Source organism: Panthera tigris, chromosome D2 (genome assembly GCF_018350195.1).
Source record: "Panthera tigris isolate Pti1 chromosome D2, P.tigris_Pti1_mat1.1, whole genome shotgun sequence".
Classification (NCBI taxonomy): domain Eukaryota; kingdom Metazoa; phylum Chordata; class Mammalia; order Carnivora; family Felidae; genus Panthera; species Panthera tigris.
In genome coordinates, this window is record NC_056670.1 from 80,681,437 (window position 1) to 80,700,518 (window position 19,082).

A 19,082-nucleotide genomic window follows, 5' to 3' on the forward strand; every position below is an offset into this window, starting at 1 on the left:
CACTTGGCATTACAAAATGTCCCTAAATCCACATTTAAGAAATGACAGGATAACATAATGAATGATATGATATTCGTTCCTTACATTATTGCTATCCTTATGTTACGCCTCCCTTTTCTCCAAAACGTCCATGAAATCTTTTTTTTTTAATGTTTACCTATTTTTCAGAGAGAGAGAGAGAGAGAGAGAGAGAGAGAGTGAGTGCAGGGGAGGGGAAAAAAGGGAGAGACACAGAATCTGAAGCAGACTCCAGGCCCTGAGCTGTCTGCACAGAGCCCTATGCAAGACTCAAACTAAAAACCATGAGATCACAACCCGAGCCGAAGTTGGACGCTTAACCAACTGAGCCACCCCGGCATCTCGGGGCAATGAAATCTTTATTGAACATTATAATCATGAGCCAGGGAATCTGGATTTAGTCCTACCAAATCTATCCCAGAACCAGAACTCTGTCCCACGGAAGGGACACGTTTCAGCTCTTTCCGAGATTTACCCTCCCCCAGCACTTCCTCAATACCCTCTTGATCCAGGAAGAGCAGACTTGAACTACCAGGTACAAGCAGAGTTGCTCACCTATACTTCCGTGCCATTAAACTGGTTTGTTACATCAGCAACTTTTAGATAGTACCAACAAATTAACCTACCGCAGGCTTTATTATTTTTCCCAAGTATTGAACGGATTCTCTACAGAAAACCCACAGCTCTTGAATGTTACACAAAAGTGGTCTCAAATTTTCAATATGACACAAAGCTTATTAATCCTGCTCGGATTTCATGCTTCAACATTCATTATTACATTAGCCTTCCAAATAGGATTTATTTAGACTTAAGTACACCCAGTTTTTATGAAGAGCTGGAAAATGCTGTATCATATTTCACAAATTACGAGTGGCATTTTCTGAATTGGAACGAAGGGGTTCAGCACGGGACTTCAATTTTATAGCACGTGGTTTTGTCAAAAGTACGGTATTCAAAACCCAGTGACCTTTCTGTTGGTCACCGCGCATCAGTGTTGTCTCTCCAGTATCTGTGCCTTTGTTTCTGCAGGAGAAACAAACCCCAGGGCAGCGCTGGGCAGCACAAAGTACAGAAGATCCACCCAGGAAGACCAGAGTTCAAGTCCTGCCCAGCCACCTCCCCTTCCCTCTGCACAATGTACAACAAGGATAACAAGACAGCATCATCCTGGATCCCTCCAGGGTCACGTGAGGATCAAAAACTCCATGTCAGTGACCAACACCATCCTACCTGGTGGGGGGTAGGCAAAGAAAGAAGCCTCCTGAAAGATTTACAGACAAAAGCGCACAGGGCAGCCTGAACAGAATCTCCTATCGGCTTTGATCCCCCCTCATCTAATAAGGCACGACCTGGATTCTCATATGTTCTCTCTGAGCCCTACGTCTTACTCAGGACTGCCTTACACAATGGTCTGGATTTCACAATGCACAGCTGAGTCCCAGCTCACGTCTACGGGTGATGATGTAGGATTGCTGTGGGGGTGCTGGTTTATCTGTCCTCTGTGTCATAAAATACCATGTGTCCAGAAATACATTCTGGTGTCCATGAAGAAAGGTGTGACGACCACACTGCGTTTTCAAACGTACTTCCTTTCTCAACAATGGTGCAAAATGAAAAAAGTCTGAACTTACTCTTGGCCTTTCATGTTTGGAATCTCTGTTTGCCAGACGGGGCTGTATATACCTTGGGGTGTAAATGAAATGGCTCTGATAGAGAAGCAAATGATAGCACCCTTTTCTGCACACTCTGCTCCCATGTGGTAAGAGCCAAGGTTTGCTGGAGCATCTAGGGTCTATTCTGGTGTGTTTTGCAGGACAAAGGAAAGGAATTTTTAGAAAATATAGAATGGAGCCCACTGTGCTCTCTTATACGCTTAATGTGAGTACCGCAAGGGGAAATTATCGTGTGGGCCGTCCCAAAAGGTCAGACTGATGCACAGAACGTGCTGGGGGGAGAGCGTCTGCCGTAGTGGAAGGACCAGACATCATCTCGTGAAGGACAATGAGAGAAACAGAGAGAATGTAAGTGACAAAGAGCAGAGTCCAAGGGGGTGGGAACTACACTGGCCCCATCAGTTCCCCTTAGGTGATCATTTTATCAGTGCTGCTACTGTCTCATGAAACAGGCCATCTCAAATGAGAGCAAGCTCCCTGTCTCTGGGATGGATGAACCCTTGGAGGGAATGTTTTAAAAGATATCCACAGAGTGGCCAGGGGAGTGAACCGGGTCGCTGTCAACATCCCCTGTAATTCTGAAGTTCGATGATGATGTTTTGTTGAGACGCTCTGTCTGGATTTTGCCCCGTAATGGCGAGCCACCGACCTCTGTCCGGAAGGTCGCTGCTCTGGCCCCAGCAGAGAGGAGGAGCCCGGAGACGGCTCGTGTTTCTGCCCTGACTTCCCACCGATCCCGGCAGGAATGACAGTCTGTTAGCGGGACACCAGCCAGGCCTCTATTGGGAAACTCATCTCTACAACTCTGTCTTGTTGTCTACAACATCTCCCTTCCAATGGTCGGTGTGCAGCGTGCGGCTGGTGGATCTTCCTGCTGTAATCCTCTTGAGACCGCAAAATTCTACTCGTGTACTTAGCCACCATCACCTTTGGGCAGTCATTGTGCCAGTAAGGAGCGAACCAACACCTATGCCTGGAGAGCAGTGACACAGTGCTTTGTCAATGGAGAAGTTAAGTGACGTGTCTGGCTGGGCAGTTATCCGAATGAAGGAGAGTTGACTTCCCTAGAACTGCACCTCGAGCTCTTTAAATGGAATCTCAGTAAATGAGCTGACATTTTGATAGGAGTGACCACATCCATGCACTTTCTTCCACGTATTATCTTCCTCTCATCTCCAAGACAGCTCCGAGACACAGGCACCAACATCTTTGTTTTATGGATGGGGAAACTGAGGCTCAGTGGGTAAATATGTTTTCTGAAGGCCACAGTCACCGGGTCTGGGCAGATCAATGCTTGGCTTCGGATCCCAAACTGCATGGTCTTCCCATGGTACCAATACCTTTCCGGTCATGGTGGCTTCTCCCTGTGCTGTTTTCCAGCTAATTATGTGAGTGATATAATAATCAATTACTTCATTCGTTCTAATGTGTAGGTGCTGTTGACATGTACAAATCTTTTGCATCATGGGAATTGATACATAGGTAAACTTTTTTTAATGTTTATTTATTTTTGAGAGAGAGAGCGAGCGATCAGGGGAGAGGCAGAGAGGGAAGGAAACAAAGGATCTGAAGCAGGCTCTGCACCGAAAGCAGTGAGTTTGACATGGGGCTCAAACTCACAAACCACGAGATTATGACCTGAGCCAAAGTCGGACGCTTGACTGACTGAGCCACCCAGGCACCCGCTACATAGGTAAACTTTTTGTATTTCATCTCGGTTTGCAGGTAGAGCAAAGGACAGGCATCCCCTGGTAAATGGTTATCTTTGGGAGATAGTCTCTACATGACTTTATTGTTCTAATTCCTTCTCCTTTTTTTCAGCTCCCCCCACCCGAGAAGGAAATGAAACAAAAAAACAAATTTAAGTCTGTAAATGAAATATCAAGTGTCTTTTTGCTGCTTGGGGGCACTTCTGTAAATGATCTTGACCTTCCTTCTAGCTCCTTTGAAAGCCAAGGAAACCAGAAGGCATTCAGGGGCTCAGCCAGTGGCTGTATACCCTTCTGTACACAGAGCCTGTGGCAGGTGCCTGAGGGACCTCCTGCAGGAAGGCCCTGGCCAGAGACTGTACCCCTGAGGCAACCCTCTTCTGGCTCTTGAGGGCAGTGGCAAAGCCACTAGCCCTCAGCCATTTCAAAGTGACTTCAAAGAGACCATCTGTAGGAGGGGAGCTGCTCCAGGCACACAAATGAGGGCAGCAGGCGGGAATAAGCCAGATGTCGCACACCTACCAGTGTCATGGGTTTTAAGTTCTTGCTGGAGCTGGTTACAGGTGCTTTGAAGACCCCTCACTTCCTGCTCCTCTAGGGCCAGAGTAAATGTTCATGCAGCAGTTGCACTGTACCTGGGTCCAGCGGATAGCGTCCTCAAAGCCCGTCACTCCCCGTAACGGCTGGGGCAGCCAGGTGAGCAGGGCAAGCATCCGAGGAGAAGCATCCATCTGATTTAACTCAGAGACTGCTCAGCTCTGCTTAGGCATCTAAGGAAGGTGGGTCAGGTCTCCACAGAGGAGTTTAAGGTTCTGAGACTGGTGTCACTGGACACACCAGACTAGGAAGGGGCCAGTGAGTAGAGCTTGGCTGGCCCCACGTAGCAAAAGCTATTAGATGAACACTGTGATCTGTTCTCAGTCTTCTCTGTCCTCTTCTTTCTCCTGACACAAGTGGTTTCTTTTCCCTGACCAATCTGGCTCATAAGGAAAAATATGTTGGAGTCAGATTCCAAGAGCCAAAAGTGGAATTCTAGTCTAAGTTTACAGCCCAAATCAAGGCCCTCTTCTGTGGACCTTTGTTAGACACCATATATATCACTAAGCGTGCCCAAATTTTCTTGGCTGCATCACTGCTGAAAAAGTCTTCAGGATTCAGGGTGATCTCATATTGCTGCACACAACAAAATGCGTATTGAAACTCCTTCTCATCCAAACTTGCTGGGTGGGGCATCAACACGTCAGTATGTCCACCCGTCTGTCATTTAGGGTTACTTTAGATGTATTATGTGTCAGGAATTCTTCTGGGAAGAAGACTGCCCAGGCCTTGCCTGGGTGTGACCTTACAGTTTGGTACTAAAAAACATTCTTATTTTCCAACTTCTATTTCAGGGAGCTTAAGCAGTCATAAGCATCTTCTGTGTATGGAAGTACTTCTCTTATATTTGATCCCATGACATGTCTTTATATACCTTTTAATCTCTCATTCCATCTTTGGGTTCCTTTGTTCAATACTTGAGTTTTCATCTCTATTCCATCCACCACCTATCTATCACCCATCCATCATCTATCCATCCCTCATCTGCTCATCCATCATTTAACCATCCATCTCCTATCTTCCATCCATCCATCCATCCATCCATCCCTCATTCATCCATCCATCCATTCATCTACCCATCCATCCATCCATCCATCATCCATCCTCCATCCACCCAACCATCCATCCACCATCCAACTATCCATCCATCCCTCACCCATCCATCCATCCATCCAACCATCCATCCATCCATTTATCTTCTATCCTCCATCCATCCATCCATCCATCCATCCATCCATCCATTCATCCCTCATCCATCCAACCATCCATCCACCATCCAAATATCTATCCATCCATCCCTCATCCATCCATCCAACCATCCATCCATCCATCCCTCATCCAACCATCCATCATCTATCCATTTCTCATCCACCCATTCGTACATGTACATGCTCTATGAACCAGGTGCAGTGTGAGCCCAAGTTGCACAAAGGTCCCTGTCCTCAAGAAGCCTGCAGTCTACAGCAGGGAGACACACATGAAAACGCAGGGGGTGCTTTAGGAACACTAAGGAGGGAGCCCCTGGACTTACTCCAGGAATTTGGGAAGGCTCCACAGACCAAATGCCATGGAGAAGAGTCATGATGGAGAACCCACTAGTGTAGAAGAGTGAGTGGGAATGGCACACACCAAGGAAATGAAGCAGGAAAGAGCACAGAGCATTCAAGGAACGAGGGGTGCTCGGTTGGGATGAAGCACAAGGTCCACAGTGGAAGGTGCAACTGAGGCCAGAAGGACAAGGTGGGGCAGAATCTGAGCAGCCTCAATAGCCAGAGTCAGTCTGCACCCACGGTCTTCCTTATCCTTTCTGTGATCCTAATTTTCCCATTGTGACATCCGCAGCCATAACCACGTCTGTCCTACTCTACTAATACCACCAAATATTATGACTATTTTTCAAGTGCTATGAGCCAGGCATGGGCTACACATGCGTTACCCATTTACTCCTCTCAATAGCCTATGGGGTACACACTATACTCATTCCCCCTTTAGGGTTGACAAAGTGAGGACACATGGGGCTCTCTGTCCTAGGCCACGTGGCTAATGCCCAGTGGCACTGGAACCTACCCATGGCAGGCCTGCTGCAGAGCCCACTGGTTAGGCTGGCACAGCTGCAGAACCTTCCTGAAGGTGGCATCATGGTGATTCCCCTCCTCTGACTGCCTGCACTGCATGCTGGCTCGTTTCACTCTGTATTTCAGGCACACGCTCCCACTCAGCTCTGAGTATCCTATAGGCTTTCCTCTGTCTTCATCAGATGGCCGCTAAAGGCACGGCATTCTGAGTCGGGCTGCCAGCTCCAAAGGGCCTATGAGAGCAGCGGCCGTGCCAGGCGGGCACTGAGGACCTGGGTCTCGCCTCCCCCCCCCCCCCCCCCGCAGCTGATCCTCACTGGCATGGATGCTCTGCCCACTGAAATGTGGTGTGTCCACTTTCACGTCCTACCCAGCTCATTCACTTAGCAAAAACCACCCACGTGCCCACTGTGTGATGTATGCTGGGGGAAGGGAGGTGGAGTGGAGGGGTGGGTGAGGAAGGAGAGGAAGCACACAAGGGTTCCCGACGTTGATGCTCTGGTGTGAGCAACACTGAGTCGGAGAAGACTGAGCTGGGGGCAGTGGGGGCCCGCTGCCTGGGTTTAAACCTTGGATCTGCTAACGACAAGCTGTGTGTCTCTGGGAAAGTTGAATAACCTCTCTGTGTCTTGCTTTTTTCATTTTAAAGAGAAAGGCAATCTTTTTGTGGTCCCTATGAGGATTACATGAGTTGATATATGCAAGGGACTTAGAAAAGGGCCAGGAACACACGAGAAAGGGCAACCCAATAAATGACAGTTATTATTATTATTAACAGACACAGGATGAGCCCCACTCTGCACGAGGTACCCTGTTCTGGGCGGACACCAGTTTTACGTTCAAGGGGCTTACATCCTGTTAAGGTAACAAATACATTTGTGCATCTGATATATCTTCCGTTACTACTTGGTAGAGCCAGTGGCCACTTATCAGAGGCAAAGAAGATTATCAGGATTCCAAGCAAAGCATGACAAGGGAGTCAATGCTACTAATCAATAGCTGTCTATTCCCGTCTCATTCACTTGTTACTTTCCTGTCTCAAACCTCCATTTTGCACTTCAATAGATGTGATCCCCCTTGGAGGAGTTTTTAAAATGCCCTCCTCCAGCTGTTGATCCTGTGACTTCTGACGTGGTCGTGAAACCTTAAAAAAAAAAAATCCGATTGAAGCAAGGAGTCCAGCGGCGATTTGCTCCATATGACAAAGGCCCATTTCAGCACGTGACTATCCGGTCCTGCTCAAACAGCGTTAACTTTACTGATCTAGAGCTATGGGTTTGCCCCACGTAGCTCTGCAAGAGGCAAGAACATTCAACCTACTTCCAAAAGGAAACAGTAGGCAAACTTTGCTGAAGGATTTACTGTAATAGTTTACTGTAAAAAAAAAAAAAAAGAAAGAAAGAAAAGAAAACAAAAGGAAGGCAGAAGATACACTGTCTACACGATCCAGTAAATGATTCCAGGAGGCAAGGAACTCAGGTAACCAGTCTGACGATTTCCATTCATTTGCAAAGTCGCTGTTACTCTGACAGCAATGAAGGACGTACCTACCTGATTCCTACCATGGCTTCATTTCAGCAGGAAAATGCACTCGCCACATCTATTGACCGCGCACGATAAAACTAGACGCTCGGGACAAAACTCGGTCATGAAACCCAGAGAAGGGACAGATTCTTTCAAAAGACGAAGGCACGACGATGGCATTAACATATCTTAGGCCTGTGGGAGATGCCAGAAATGGGAAGCCAGTGTGGAAGGACTGATCTGGAAGTGGGGGTGGGGTGGGGCATCGGGGGTGGATTGTGCTGTTGCACGGCCTGAGATGCCTTAAAATCAGTGCTTCTCTTCCTGGAGAATTTACATTTGTGAGAGGAGGAGAATACTATTTCATAAGTGCACGAGGTGCTTATCAGAAGAAGATTAAAAAAAAAAAAAGTCTGCGGATGCAGAGTGCCATGAGAGCAAATGTTAAACGGAACCTCAGAGTGACCCAGTTTCGAACAAGGAAGAATCCTCTGCCAAAAGTTGCAGACGCCTAGTAAGAGGCTCGCACGCTCGAGAAAATGCTTTCCGGAGGCTGTCGGCCCATCTGTGTGAAGACTGGAAAGGAGTGTTTTAAGTTTTCAGGGACAAATCAAAGACAAAGGGGTGGGAAGGAGACATACACCTCGCCATTTATCGGGAAACAGACTCAGGTCATTTTGCTGAGCCAGTGACAGATAAAACACATAGCTGATTGCGGTATTTCTCACACGTAGAGAAAGAGTCTCCAATTTTAAGAGATGACCCCTGATGTTGACTCACGTTATTTTTACTCTAATGATATTTAAATGCGTACAAGCATAAAACAAGGTATAAACGTTTGCTTATAGCTCTTACCCCAACCAACACAGATTTATAGGTTGAGTAACTTCTAAAGTTTCGCTCTTACAGTAAATCTTTCGGCAAAGTTTGCCTACTCTTTCCTTTTGGAAGTAGGTTGAATGTTCTGGCCTCATGCAGACCACCAAGAATACTCCAAGAATACTCCATTGGACAGTATTGACTCAACCTAACGAATAATGTGGTTTTGTTGAAACAAAACTGCTCCCGCTAAGTTTCAGGAAAAAAATCTGACCCTGGTTCTGGTTGTACATGTAACTTTCTGTGTTTGATTTGAGTAACACCCTTGCACACGGCAGTCATTTACATGCTTATGGGATACAGAACGATGTGAAAATCTTGAGAGCTTCGTTTGTCTGAATAGGATATTCAGGCCTCATCTGTCTCTGAAATTCTGCCAGTAAGTAGTCCTTGAACACCTATGCCGTGGATGTGGAATCTGATCCCTCTGTTATCTGAAGCTAAGGCTGCATGACTATAGTGTGGAAAATCTGCATTAAATATGGACCCACCTTACATACTGTTGGACTCCTGGGAAATCCTTCTTCGTTTTTACTACCCTACTGACAAGCGATAAACTTCCGGGAACTGGGATCTAAAAAACGGAGGTCCAGGAAAGCGTTAAGAACAATGACCTAAAACTTGGGAATAAGGCAAAAAGCCGGCCATGCGCACTTTCCAAGTCAAAGCAGAGCACCGCCTGGCAAGGCTGCCCGGGACTCATGTGGCTAACTAGGGCAGAGACCAGCAATCTGCCACTCAGGGGCCCGTTTCTGGTCAATAAAGCTTTACAGGGACACAGCCATTTACACGTTCCCGACGGCAGCTCTGTGCTATGCCAGTCGAGTAATAGTGACAGGGGCTGAACGGTCTGCAAAGCCTAAGGTATTTACTCTGTGGCCCTTCATGGAAGATGTCTGCTTGACCCTCATTTGAGGGGATGCTCCTGGGTGGATTTACTATTTGCTCTTGATTAGGGACCAGATTCTGTCAAGTCAGATGCTAGCCTGTAGAGGGCTCATAAATTACAAGCAGTTTCATCAGGTAGAAGAGATGACCCCCTGAAGTTGGGGGGGGGCACTGACCTGCAGGGCGAACGCTGGTTTTACGTCGAAGCCAGTCCCTCAACCGCCCGTCCCCATCCCCGCCCTGTGGCCTCCCTCCTGAAGGAGCCACGCCCCCCTCGGACCGATGCTCGCTGCACATTTCTTTTGAGTCACGTCTTGAACCTTCTGGAATGTGTACTTTGACCTCCCTTATGTGTTCATACTTGATCAGTGAGCACACACTTACTGACCAACTCAGGTTGGTTCAACAGCCACCGGAGCCCTTTCTAAGCAGGAGTGTGGTGTCGGGTGCCGTGCGGGATACAAAAGTGAGTGAGGACTGCAGTTGATAGAACGGTGTGAGAACGAACTCATCAATTCCAATAACTACTATACCTCAGACGTGCGTGCTCAGTAAAGACGGTGTGTGGCACAAGCCATGGCTAATTGTCATTGCTCGGTTATAATGAGTTACCGGAGGGTGGGTTATAGGTGCTTAAAGCTTTTCTCTGTGTACCTGTGAGTTTCTGTATGTTCTGGAAAGACCATCTGTTGCTCCTTACAAAGTGTTTTAAAGGGAGAGGGGGGAAGAGGATTTTAATTTTATAAAACTTTCGGTTCAAGGGAAAAACACAAGAAGAAAGTACTAGCAAAACCACAAAGAGTTGGCTTCGTTTCAGTGGGGGAGGGCGGGGAGGTGACTTGTGTTCTTAGCCAATCATGGAAGGCTGAGGAGTTTCAGGGGGGAGATTAGGAGGGCAGAGGAAAAAATCAGACAGAGCCTGGCAGCCAGACTGTAGAAACCTTGGAAGCCAGGCTGATGAGTTTGACTCAGCATCTTGGGTTAGATGAAACTATAGAAGCCTTAAGATCAGAAGGAAGAGACACGGGTAGGAATGTGTTGTGCTGTCCAGGCCTGAGGCGAAAAGGGCATATTTCTGGGCGGAGGCAGGGGTGTAGGACAGATAAGGATAGTTGAGGAGCTATTTCTTTCTCTTTTAAAAAAAAATTTTTTTTAATGTTTATTTATTTTTGAGAGCGAGAGCATGAGCAGGGGAGGGGCAGAGCGAGAGGGAGACAGGGAATCCGAAGCAGGTTCCAGTCTCTGAGCTGTCAGCACAGAGCCCAGCGTGGGGCTCGAACTCACAGACCGTGAGATCAGGACCTGAGCCGAAGTCTGACTCTGAACCGACTGAGCCACCCAGGCGCTCCCCCGAGGACCTATTTCTAAAGACAGACCTGAGAACGGCGGAAGATGCTCTGTTGATGGGCTGGTTGGGAAGGATGCGTATGGGGGACGGGAAGGGACAAGGCGACTCTTGGACACACCGAGTTAGAGATGAAGCCGACACATCCGAGCGGCGCGTCCTCGGGAAGCCAGCAGCATCTCATCCTTTCTCGAATCCCTGAGGCTTAGCTCGGGATCTGGAATGTGACACATGCTCAGGAAGCACGTGCCGGGCGTGGGCAGCAGGAAGGGAAGCAGAGGGTTTGGGTGATGCAGGCTACAGGCCATGTGCTGTGAGGAGGTTCAACACCGGGGAGCGGGGATCCCGGGGGCGATCGCGGTTTTCCTGCTGCTGTTGGGAGAGGGAGGGAAATCAGCCAGGGGTCTGAGGAGAAGCATCAGAAAGATCAGACGAGAACTAGCACAGTGTGGCAAGTGCCTTGTGAAAGGCCGGCCTGTTGAGCACCCGGGACAGAGGTGTCCTGGGTCGGCACGAAGGACCTGCCTGGCTGTATTTGGCATCTACACACCCCTGGTGCCCAACGCAAGTTCGATCGGTGAGCTTGGACACTTGTTCCTTCATGTAAAAACCATGCGCCGAGCGTCTGCTATGTCCTAGGCACGGGGAATACAGCCGTGAACAAACAAGTGACCGACCGCTCGGTCTGCGTGGTGTTTCCGCTGCAGCTGGGGAGCCAGATAATCAGAGGAAGCCTGTCTGTGGCACAAGGTGGTGCGTGTTACGGAGACGAAGAGAGCCAGAAGGGCGAAGGGATCGCGGGCTGGGGCGGGAGAACGGCTCTTTCATGCAGTGGGATCGGGGACAGCCGCTCTCACGGAGGGACACTGCCCCAGGGACAGGAAGAGTGAGCTACGTGGACCTCCACGACAGGACTCGAGTTTGCTCTGGGCGAGGCGTGGCACCGGGAGTTGTCGATTTGTCTTTCTCAGGCTCGTGCTGGCTGCTGGGCTGGGCAGAGGCCACGGGGGATGGCATCGTGGGTGGTGGAGGGTGTGGTGCCACCGAGGGGAAGGTTGTGGGTCCCAGTAATAGGATATTTAAGATCGGACTGATGGATTCGCCTTGTGAAGGGAACAGAAAGAACTCAGAGATGTTCCTGGAATGTCGGCTTTGATGACTAAATACATAGACTTGCTTTCCACCGAGCTGCAGAAGACGCGAGAGATGAGGACTTGTGTTTGGGGCCTTTGAAGGTGGCGATGCGTTTTCCTGGTGCAAATGGAAAGGCCCAGTAGGTCCCTGGACGTGAAGCCTGAGAGCCACCCACCGGCTTCGAGCTGGGGGTACAAGCTGGTAGCTGAAGGAGGTCACGAGGCAGCCAGGGTACAAAATAGGAGGTTGGGGGCTGCAGACTGAGGTCGGGTGCCTGCGCCTCAGGGGTTCTGGAAGCCAGGAGAACAAGCAGGCGTGCTGAGGACAGTGACAAGGGCAGATGGTGAGCCAAGAAGCCAAGTGAAGAAAGCGTTTCTGAGTCATGGTTTAAAAAGGTCAGGACTGAGCACTGACTTTTTCATTTAACTACTCAGAGGTCAGCAGCGACCCAGTTAAGAGCTGATTTGGTAGAACGATGGGGGTGGAAGAGAAGAGGAGGAAAGGAATCATCAAGGATTGAGACAAATCAGGCATTAGGCTCTAAATGGGAGCCATGGCTGAGACGGAGGTCAAGTGAAGGGAAGTTTCATTTCTAAGATGATGGGTTTCAGAGCACGAAGAGCTGCTTAGAACAGAACCGACGCCTGGTGACGCTGGAGGGAGTGGGGGGTGGGACGGTAGTCCTGCAGGAGGGAGAGGACAGGTCCCAGCACACGTAGCCTGGCCTTGGACTGTTGCGCAGGTGGCACACAAACCAAGGCAGCAGGGCTTCCGGACAGAGAGACAAGCAGGGCTGAACAAGGAGATGAAGCTTGTAGACACGTGGGGAGGAGCCTGACTGGCCCAGGAAGAGGGGGGGCACCTGGAAGGCCCCGACGTTCTCTGCCAAGCATGAGATGACATCACCTTCCGTGAGCTACCGGACGAGGAAGAGAAGACCCTGGGGCCTCGGGGTGCTGGTGCAGCTCACATGTGACCTCGCTGGTTCATGAGAAATACAACGATGCAAATGAGATATCCCGGCCCGTGACCGGCCAGCCCTAAAGCAAGACGGAGAGCGGGACGAGGACAGTGGGTTCAGCTCCGGTGGGTCTGCAGCCCTCCCTGACGAGCCCCCGCTCACAGGGCCCACCCACCGGGGACCCGACAGGGCTGAGGCCCCACGATGCCCAGCGACAGACACGTTTCAGAGACTCTCTCTCAGCCCTGCCACGGCTGCGAAGTCACCCCCTCCAGAGCGAGGTCTAACGAAGTGTCAGATGATAGAGTCTACACGACCAGGAGAAGGGCCGGAAGGGCCGCTGACTGTTCCCAGCGCCTGTGAGGGAGCCGCCGAGGGGCCAGATGTTCTGGATCTCACTGGCTCTCGCAGTGGAGTGCGTGCCATCTGGTTTGCTGCGGCGAAGTCTGCAGCCGGGACAAGCACAGCCTCTGGGCTGGACACGAATCCCCGTTGCTCGTGTTTCTGGGGCCTGAAGACCAGGGTCCCCCCCCCCCCCCCCCACCACCACCACACACACACACCGGGCTGCACGCACCCCCGCGTTAGGGCCGAGCGCCTGGCATCCGTCCTCGCAAAGCAAATGAACAACCCATTAGAAACAAACTCGTTTTTTGTCTCAAGGTACGTCTGGGCTTCAACCTGACAATATGCTCTTTCAATTCTAATTTTCTTTAAACCCCACCAAAATTCATGTGTGTTTGTGAATATACTGTGGCTGCCAAATTCCTGGCGATTTATTCACATTCAAAACTCCCAGCTGTGGCGAGAAAAGAGGAGCACGTTTTTCAAGAGGGGGAGAAATGACTTTTCCCAGTATATCAAAAATACGTCCCACTTTATTGCCTGAGATCTGATATCAAAGAGCAAAGGAGGCAGGGTGGAGGAGATGGTCTGCAGGTTCCGGAGTTTTCCTTCAGGGGAGCCTGCCCCTTTGCACAGTGAGCTTTTGTCCTTTCCTGCCCGAGGAAGAAGTCCGGTCCTGTCTCACCTACAAAACTACCTCCTTGCCGGGCGGAGGACCCCAACATGCTCAGACGGAGCGCAGGAAGGCTTGGTTTGGGGCGGTTAATCTGGACGATTCGATCCAACATATGAAAATGTGACTTCAAGGACCCGGATGATGTCAGTAAAGTGAGGCAGTCCCGTGACACTGGCAAAGCATCCCACTCACCACGGCCGTGCGGACAAGCAGAGAAAACTCTGCAGGTGGAAATGAGCCACGTCAGGGTGACGCCAACCAGCTGGTCTGCTCTCGCGGGAGTCTCGCGGGAGTCGTTTTAGGTGCGAGGGCAGCTGGCCAATCTCTTTAATGACTACGGGTGACTTAATGTACTGTCCAGTTCACAGCCTGTTCTGGCTTCCACTGGACACGCTGGCACACCACTGGATGCGGGGGAGGTGCATTTAAATCCTGCCTGCGCCTACCCACCCCCCTTCCCCGCCATAGGGGCCCTTCCCTTCACCACAGGAAACCTCTGCCCCACAGGCTGTTAGCAGCGACACGCGTCTCATGTATCATAAGACCCTCTGTCTATGGGAAGGTACCGGCACTTCATATAGTCCCAGCACACGGTACGTTGCATATGTGTCCGGTAGATCTAAACCGACTCATTTCATTTTTGCACTTTGATGAGTTATTTTTCACTAAATCAGAGAAAACCCAGTATCTTAAATTATAAATGAAATACAAAAAAATTAGCATGACGTGTCTCTCTACCTGCCACTAATATTTCCTGGTAACAAAATGATGGGGATGCATTCTTTTTTTTTTTTTTAAGTTTATATTTATTTTAAAGAGAGACAGCACAAGCAGGGTGGGGGCAGAGAGAGTGAGAGGGGGAGAGAGAGAATCCCAAGCAGGCTCCGCACTGTCAGCGCGGACCCGATGCGCGGCTCGAACTCACAAACCGCGAGATGGTGACCTGAGCCGAAACCAAGAGTTGGACACGTAACCGACTGAGCCACCCGGGCACCCCAGGAATGCATCCTTTCAAAATAAAGTGTACTCCCCTTCTTCTAGCGAATGGAGATTGTACGTGATATGGAAACAAGAATTAAGGCTTGTTCTGTCAACGAACATAGGCAGTGACCATCTAGGAATACTTTGTGGTCAAACAACTGACTAATAAAAACAGAAGTTCCGCTAACCCTACCCTAGCACTAAATGCAGGCACTTGACGGGGCCACATAGGATACATGGCTCAGGTCTTCACGCACGTCATGACCCACACCATCCGTCAACAGCAGGACTTGTAATTGGAACACTGTCGCCTATGAGACACTCCTTAATATTCGTTCTTCTATTAATTAAGATATTCTGCTAATTGGCACTTCCACGAGGGGGTCTAAGCTGAGTCACAGTGAGATGGGACAGGTGCAAAGTGTTGGCTGAAAGGAAGGCCAGCTCGCAGGGACCGGATGGGCTGGAGGGGCCGGGAGAGCCCGGACCTCCTGGGTCTTCAGTTAACCCAAAGCTTGTGTCTTTTGAAAAGTCCGAGCAACCTACTAAGAACCATCATGTTGATCCTCAAATAAGATCGGATCCCTTGTGAATCACCAAAGACTTCTGGTGCAGTATCACCACTAGAGAGCTCATGCTCTAATTACAGAAATTAAACCCAGCACATGGGAAGGTCACTGGCACCGGTGGGAGCCGGTGTGAAGGTCAAGAGTGAGGCTCTGGAGTCAGAAAAATTTGGTGGGCCTCCTGGCTCCACCTCTCACGAGTCTGTACGATCTTGGGCAACGTGTTCACCTCTCTAAGCTGCACTGTTTTAATCCACAATGTGGGGACATACACGTACTTTGTGGAACTGTTGCAGGACTCACATGAGATAAAGTGTGCAAAGTGCTCGGTCCATGCCGACTGAGGTCTCCGAGAACATTGGCTATTTACAGTAAGAGCAACACCAGCATCATTGAAGCACTAAGTGAGAAGCTCTAAATGGTTCAGAAAATTCAGAGAGAAGGATCTCCCAGTGGGTGGCAGTCCTCAAGACCCCAGAGAAAGAGACCCCAGGGTGTGGCTTTGAGACAGACCTTGGAGAGCAGCTGGGACTTCGATGTGGCGGGATGGGGGAGGGGGGCATTGGAGGTAGTTCATTCAAGGCAGCAGGGAAGGATGCCGTGAGCAAAGACACAGATACTACAAATGCATGTGCAATGCTCTGGAGACAATAAATAGATCAGTCTGGGCAGGGCATAGGGCTCTCCAATGGGGATGATGGGAAGGAAGACTGGAAAAGTGGGCTTGGCCAGGTTGGGGAAGAGTATGATCACCCGGCTAAAGTAGTCAGAATTTTTCCCATAGGCAAGAAGGTTCTGAACAACAGAGTGATAGGAAGAGGGGCATTTGAGAGAGAAGAACATGGTGGATGCTGTGGGTTCGGTTGTGTCCCCTGAAAAAGACAGGTTGAAGCCCTGAACCCCAGTATTCGTGATTGTGATCTTATCTGAAAACAGGGTCTCTGTGGATGGGCTCGAGTGAAGATGAGGTCAGGTCGGAGTAGGGTGGGCCCTAACCCAGTGACTGGTGTCCTTCTAAGGAGACAGAGGCAAGCGAAGATGCTTCTCTAGAGCCTTCAGAGGGAGCGAGGCCCTACCGGAAATCAGAAGCCCTTGATTTTAGAGTTCTGGCCTCCAGAGCGATGAGAATAAATTTCTGTTATTTTAAGCAAAGTACCAATTTGTGGTACATTCTCACGCCATCCCTGGGGGATGAATAACCGTAGGTCTGTGCATGTTAGGGCAGACTGAGAGCCTGAGCATAATAACCAGGTACGATGGCGGCAGTAACAATGGGCAAGAATGATGGCAAATCAGCAAGACGTCAAGACTTCACAGCCCCGTGCAGAAAAGGAGAGGGAAACAGTAAAGATCCAGAGGGCCAAGGGGACACCACTGATGGGAAGACCAGGAGTGAGGGCACTGCTTCTGTGAGCTGGACCAGCCTTGGACCAGGGCCTTGGGTCCAGCCCTGCCAGGTGGGTGGTGTTACACTGGTTTAGCGACTACGTAATTAACCTAAAGGACATCTGGGAGAAGGGGTGGGGGGATGGTCCTCTGGATTTGTAAGGACAGAACTCATCCAGTCCAGTGGAAAAGCAAACAATCCGTCTGCTGTCTAAGCATCTCCTGGCCTCCCACATATGTCCCCTCTTGGAATGCGACATGGTAAATCACAACCTCCAAACTTCTTGGTTGAGCTCTTGTTTTGCGGTGGCTAGAGATCTACCCCATGTGGAGAAATCCAGCTCTAAAATGCACTCACGTGGGTTTCCAGTTATTAGTACCTGTGGAGAATTTTGCTTTATTTCAAGAGTTTTAGAAAAATAAACAAGGCCTACCATAATTGTTGGTTAATTTGTTTTCAGTTAATTGATTCCAGATTTGGGGCTTTCTGACTATTGCCACTTTTACCCCTTTTGGCCCACCCTTAAGTTCACTGAACTGTAATTTTGTGTAAATTTAATGACTATCAAATGACATTACGAAGTCTGCAAATCTTCCTTTTGCATTTTGAGGTGTCCCACCCTGTGATCCAAGGGCTTGAAAAAACCCCAAGTGCTCTCTTTCTTCTTCTCTCTTTCTCTGTCTTTTTTAACCAGGAGAAATAAAGGTCGTTCCCCAGTCCGAATAATTACTAGCGTGGAGAGAAGATATTTTTAAAAACTTTCTCTCAAAATTACAGATTTAAGACGACAACGAGAGTGAAATTGCAGCTGAACTCCAAAGCAAAAGCTTCAACTAAAAATACAAGCCACTCGCAACGGTCCAATTTGGCTGGGGCCAACAGGCAAGAAGTACTTTGCTTCCACAGAATTCTCATCATCTTGGAGTGTCTGCAGAATTCAAGTGGCTTCAAGTTGTATAAGGTCCCCAAGTGACTGGGGGTTCGCATACCTGGGTGTCTCTGAGATGTCGTCCTAACGTTTTCCCGAAGGTCAAATTGACAATCTTCAAACCACCCTAAAGAAAAACATGTCTCCACGCGAGACGCTTTCATTCCACGCGCTGCAGATAGTAGAATGCAAGGGAATTATGGGTAAACTTTTGTCTTGGTTCCTTTTAAAGGTGCCATGGTAAATGGCAACTTGAAAACCTCTTAGCCGAACGGTTCTTGCCCTGTGACATCTTTCTTTAAAAGTTTTTTTTCATGTTTATTCCTTTTCGTAGGACAGAGACAGAGCATGAGCAGGGGAGGGGCAGAGAGAGAGGGAGACACAGAATCCAAAGCAGGTTCCAGGCTCTGAGTTGTCAGCACAGAGCTCGACACCGGGCTCGAACTCACAGACCGTGAGATCATGACCTGAGCCGAAGTCAGATGCTCACCCGACTGAGCCACCCGGGTGCCCCAAGCCCTGTGACGTCTTTAACTAGACATCTTTTGTGTTAACTGGTACCCAGTGATAATCAGGTAAGGGGTGAGCGAAGAGAATGGGTATATGGAGATAGAGACAGGCATGCCATTAATGTAGCAAAGAAACCACGCGGAACATTCATTTCTAAGTGTAAAGCTCCTTACCTTAATACCTAACAAGAAAACGAATCTTATTTAATCTGTAGGAATCATAACAGTGGTTTCCTATAAGGAACAGGAAAGCATTCTTTGTTTGATACGTACATTAACGTTAGGTGTAATCCTCTAACATGTACTCAAAAGAATTACAGTTTGAGGGAGGAAAAATACCTCGGTTCAATTGTAACTAAAATCACATTTAAGGTAAATACTGCAACAGACGTTTTAACTTTACTTTATAAAAAGCAAGTATAGTAGAATTCCTGTGTGGAATGTAGACGCTCCGGCCAAGAAAAATTATGTTTTACAGATTTCAGACGTTCTTTTTTGAACAAATATAGAAACATAAACATGCGGAAACGCAGAAGTCAGTGAGAAAAAATGATTTAGGCATAAACTCTATCAAAGCATCAAATGCCGTTTTACTGAAGAGCCATTCCATTTTTCTATCAGAAATCATTTTTCACAAACATACCCTGAATATCCTTTACTTATCTGACAGGATCTGACCAAATATCTTTCCAGGTATAATTTTCCTTCCCACTCCCACAAATTCCTCAGAAACTATTCAGAAGCACTTAAAAAAGTTGCATAATTTGGGCGGCGAGAGGCTCTGCCCCACTGTGCTATGCCCGGCCCCTCTCTTGGGAGCCTGGCCGATCCTGATGGGCCTTCCTGTCTGTGGTAGATGTGTTTCCAGAAAAACTGAGTAAATCAGA

General features: G+C 48.9%; 1 protein-coding gene and 1 long non-coding RNA gene across 2 annotated transcripts in view; both read right to left on the reverse strand.

The window, feature by feature from the left end:
- ADAM12 (ADAM metallopeptidase domain 12) overlaps positions 1-19,082 on the reverse strand; it is a 347,118-nt gene that overhangs the window by 164,735 nt on the left and 163,301 nt on the right. The window lies entirely within an intron of this gene.
- Positions 6,869-9,634, reverse strand: LOC122232014. The gene is made up of 3 exons (XR_006209327.1): positions 9,540-9,634; positions 8,967-9,049; positions 6,869-7,216 (listed from the first exon to the last, which is right to left on the reverse strand). It is a non-coding gene; the product is annotated as an uncharacterized LOC122232014 (long non-coding RNA).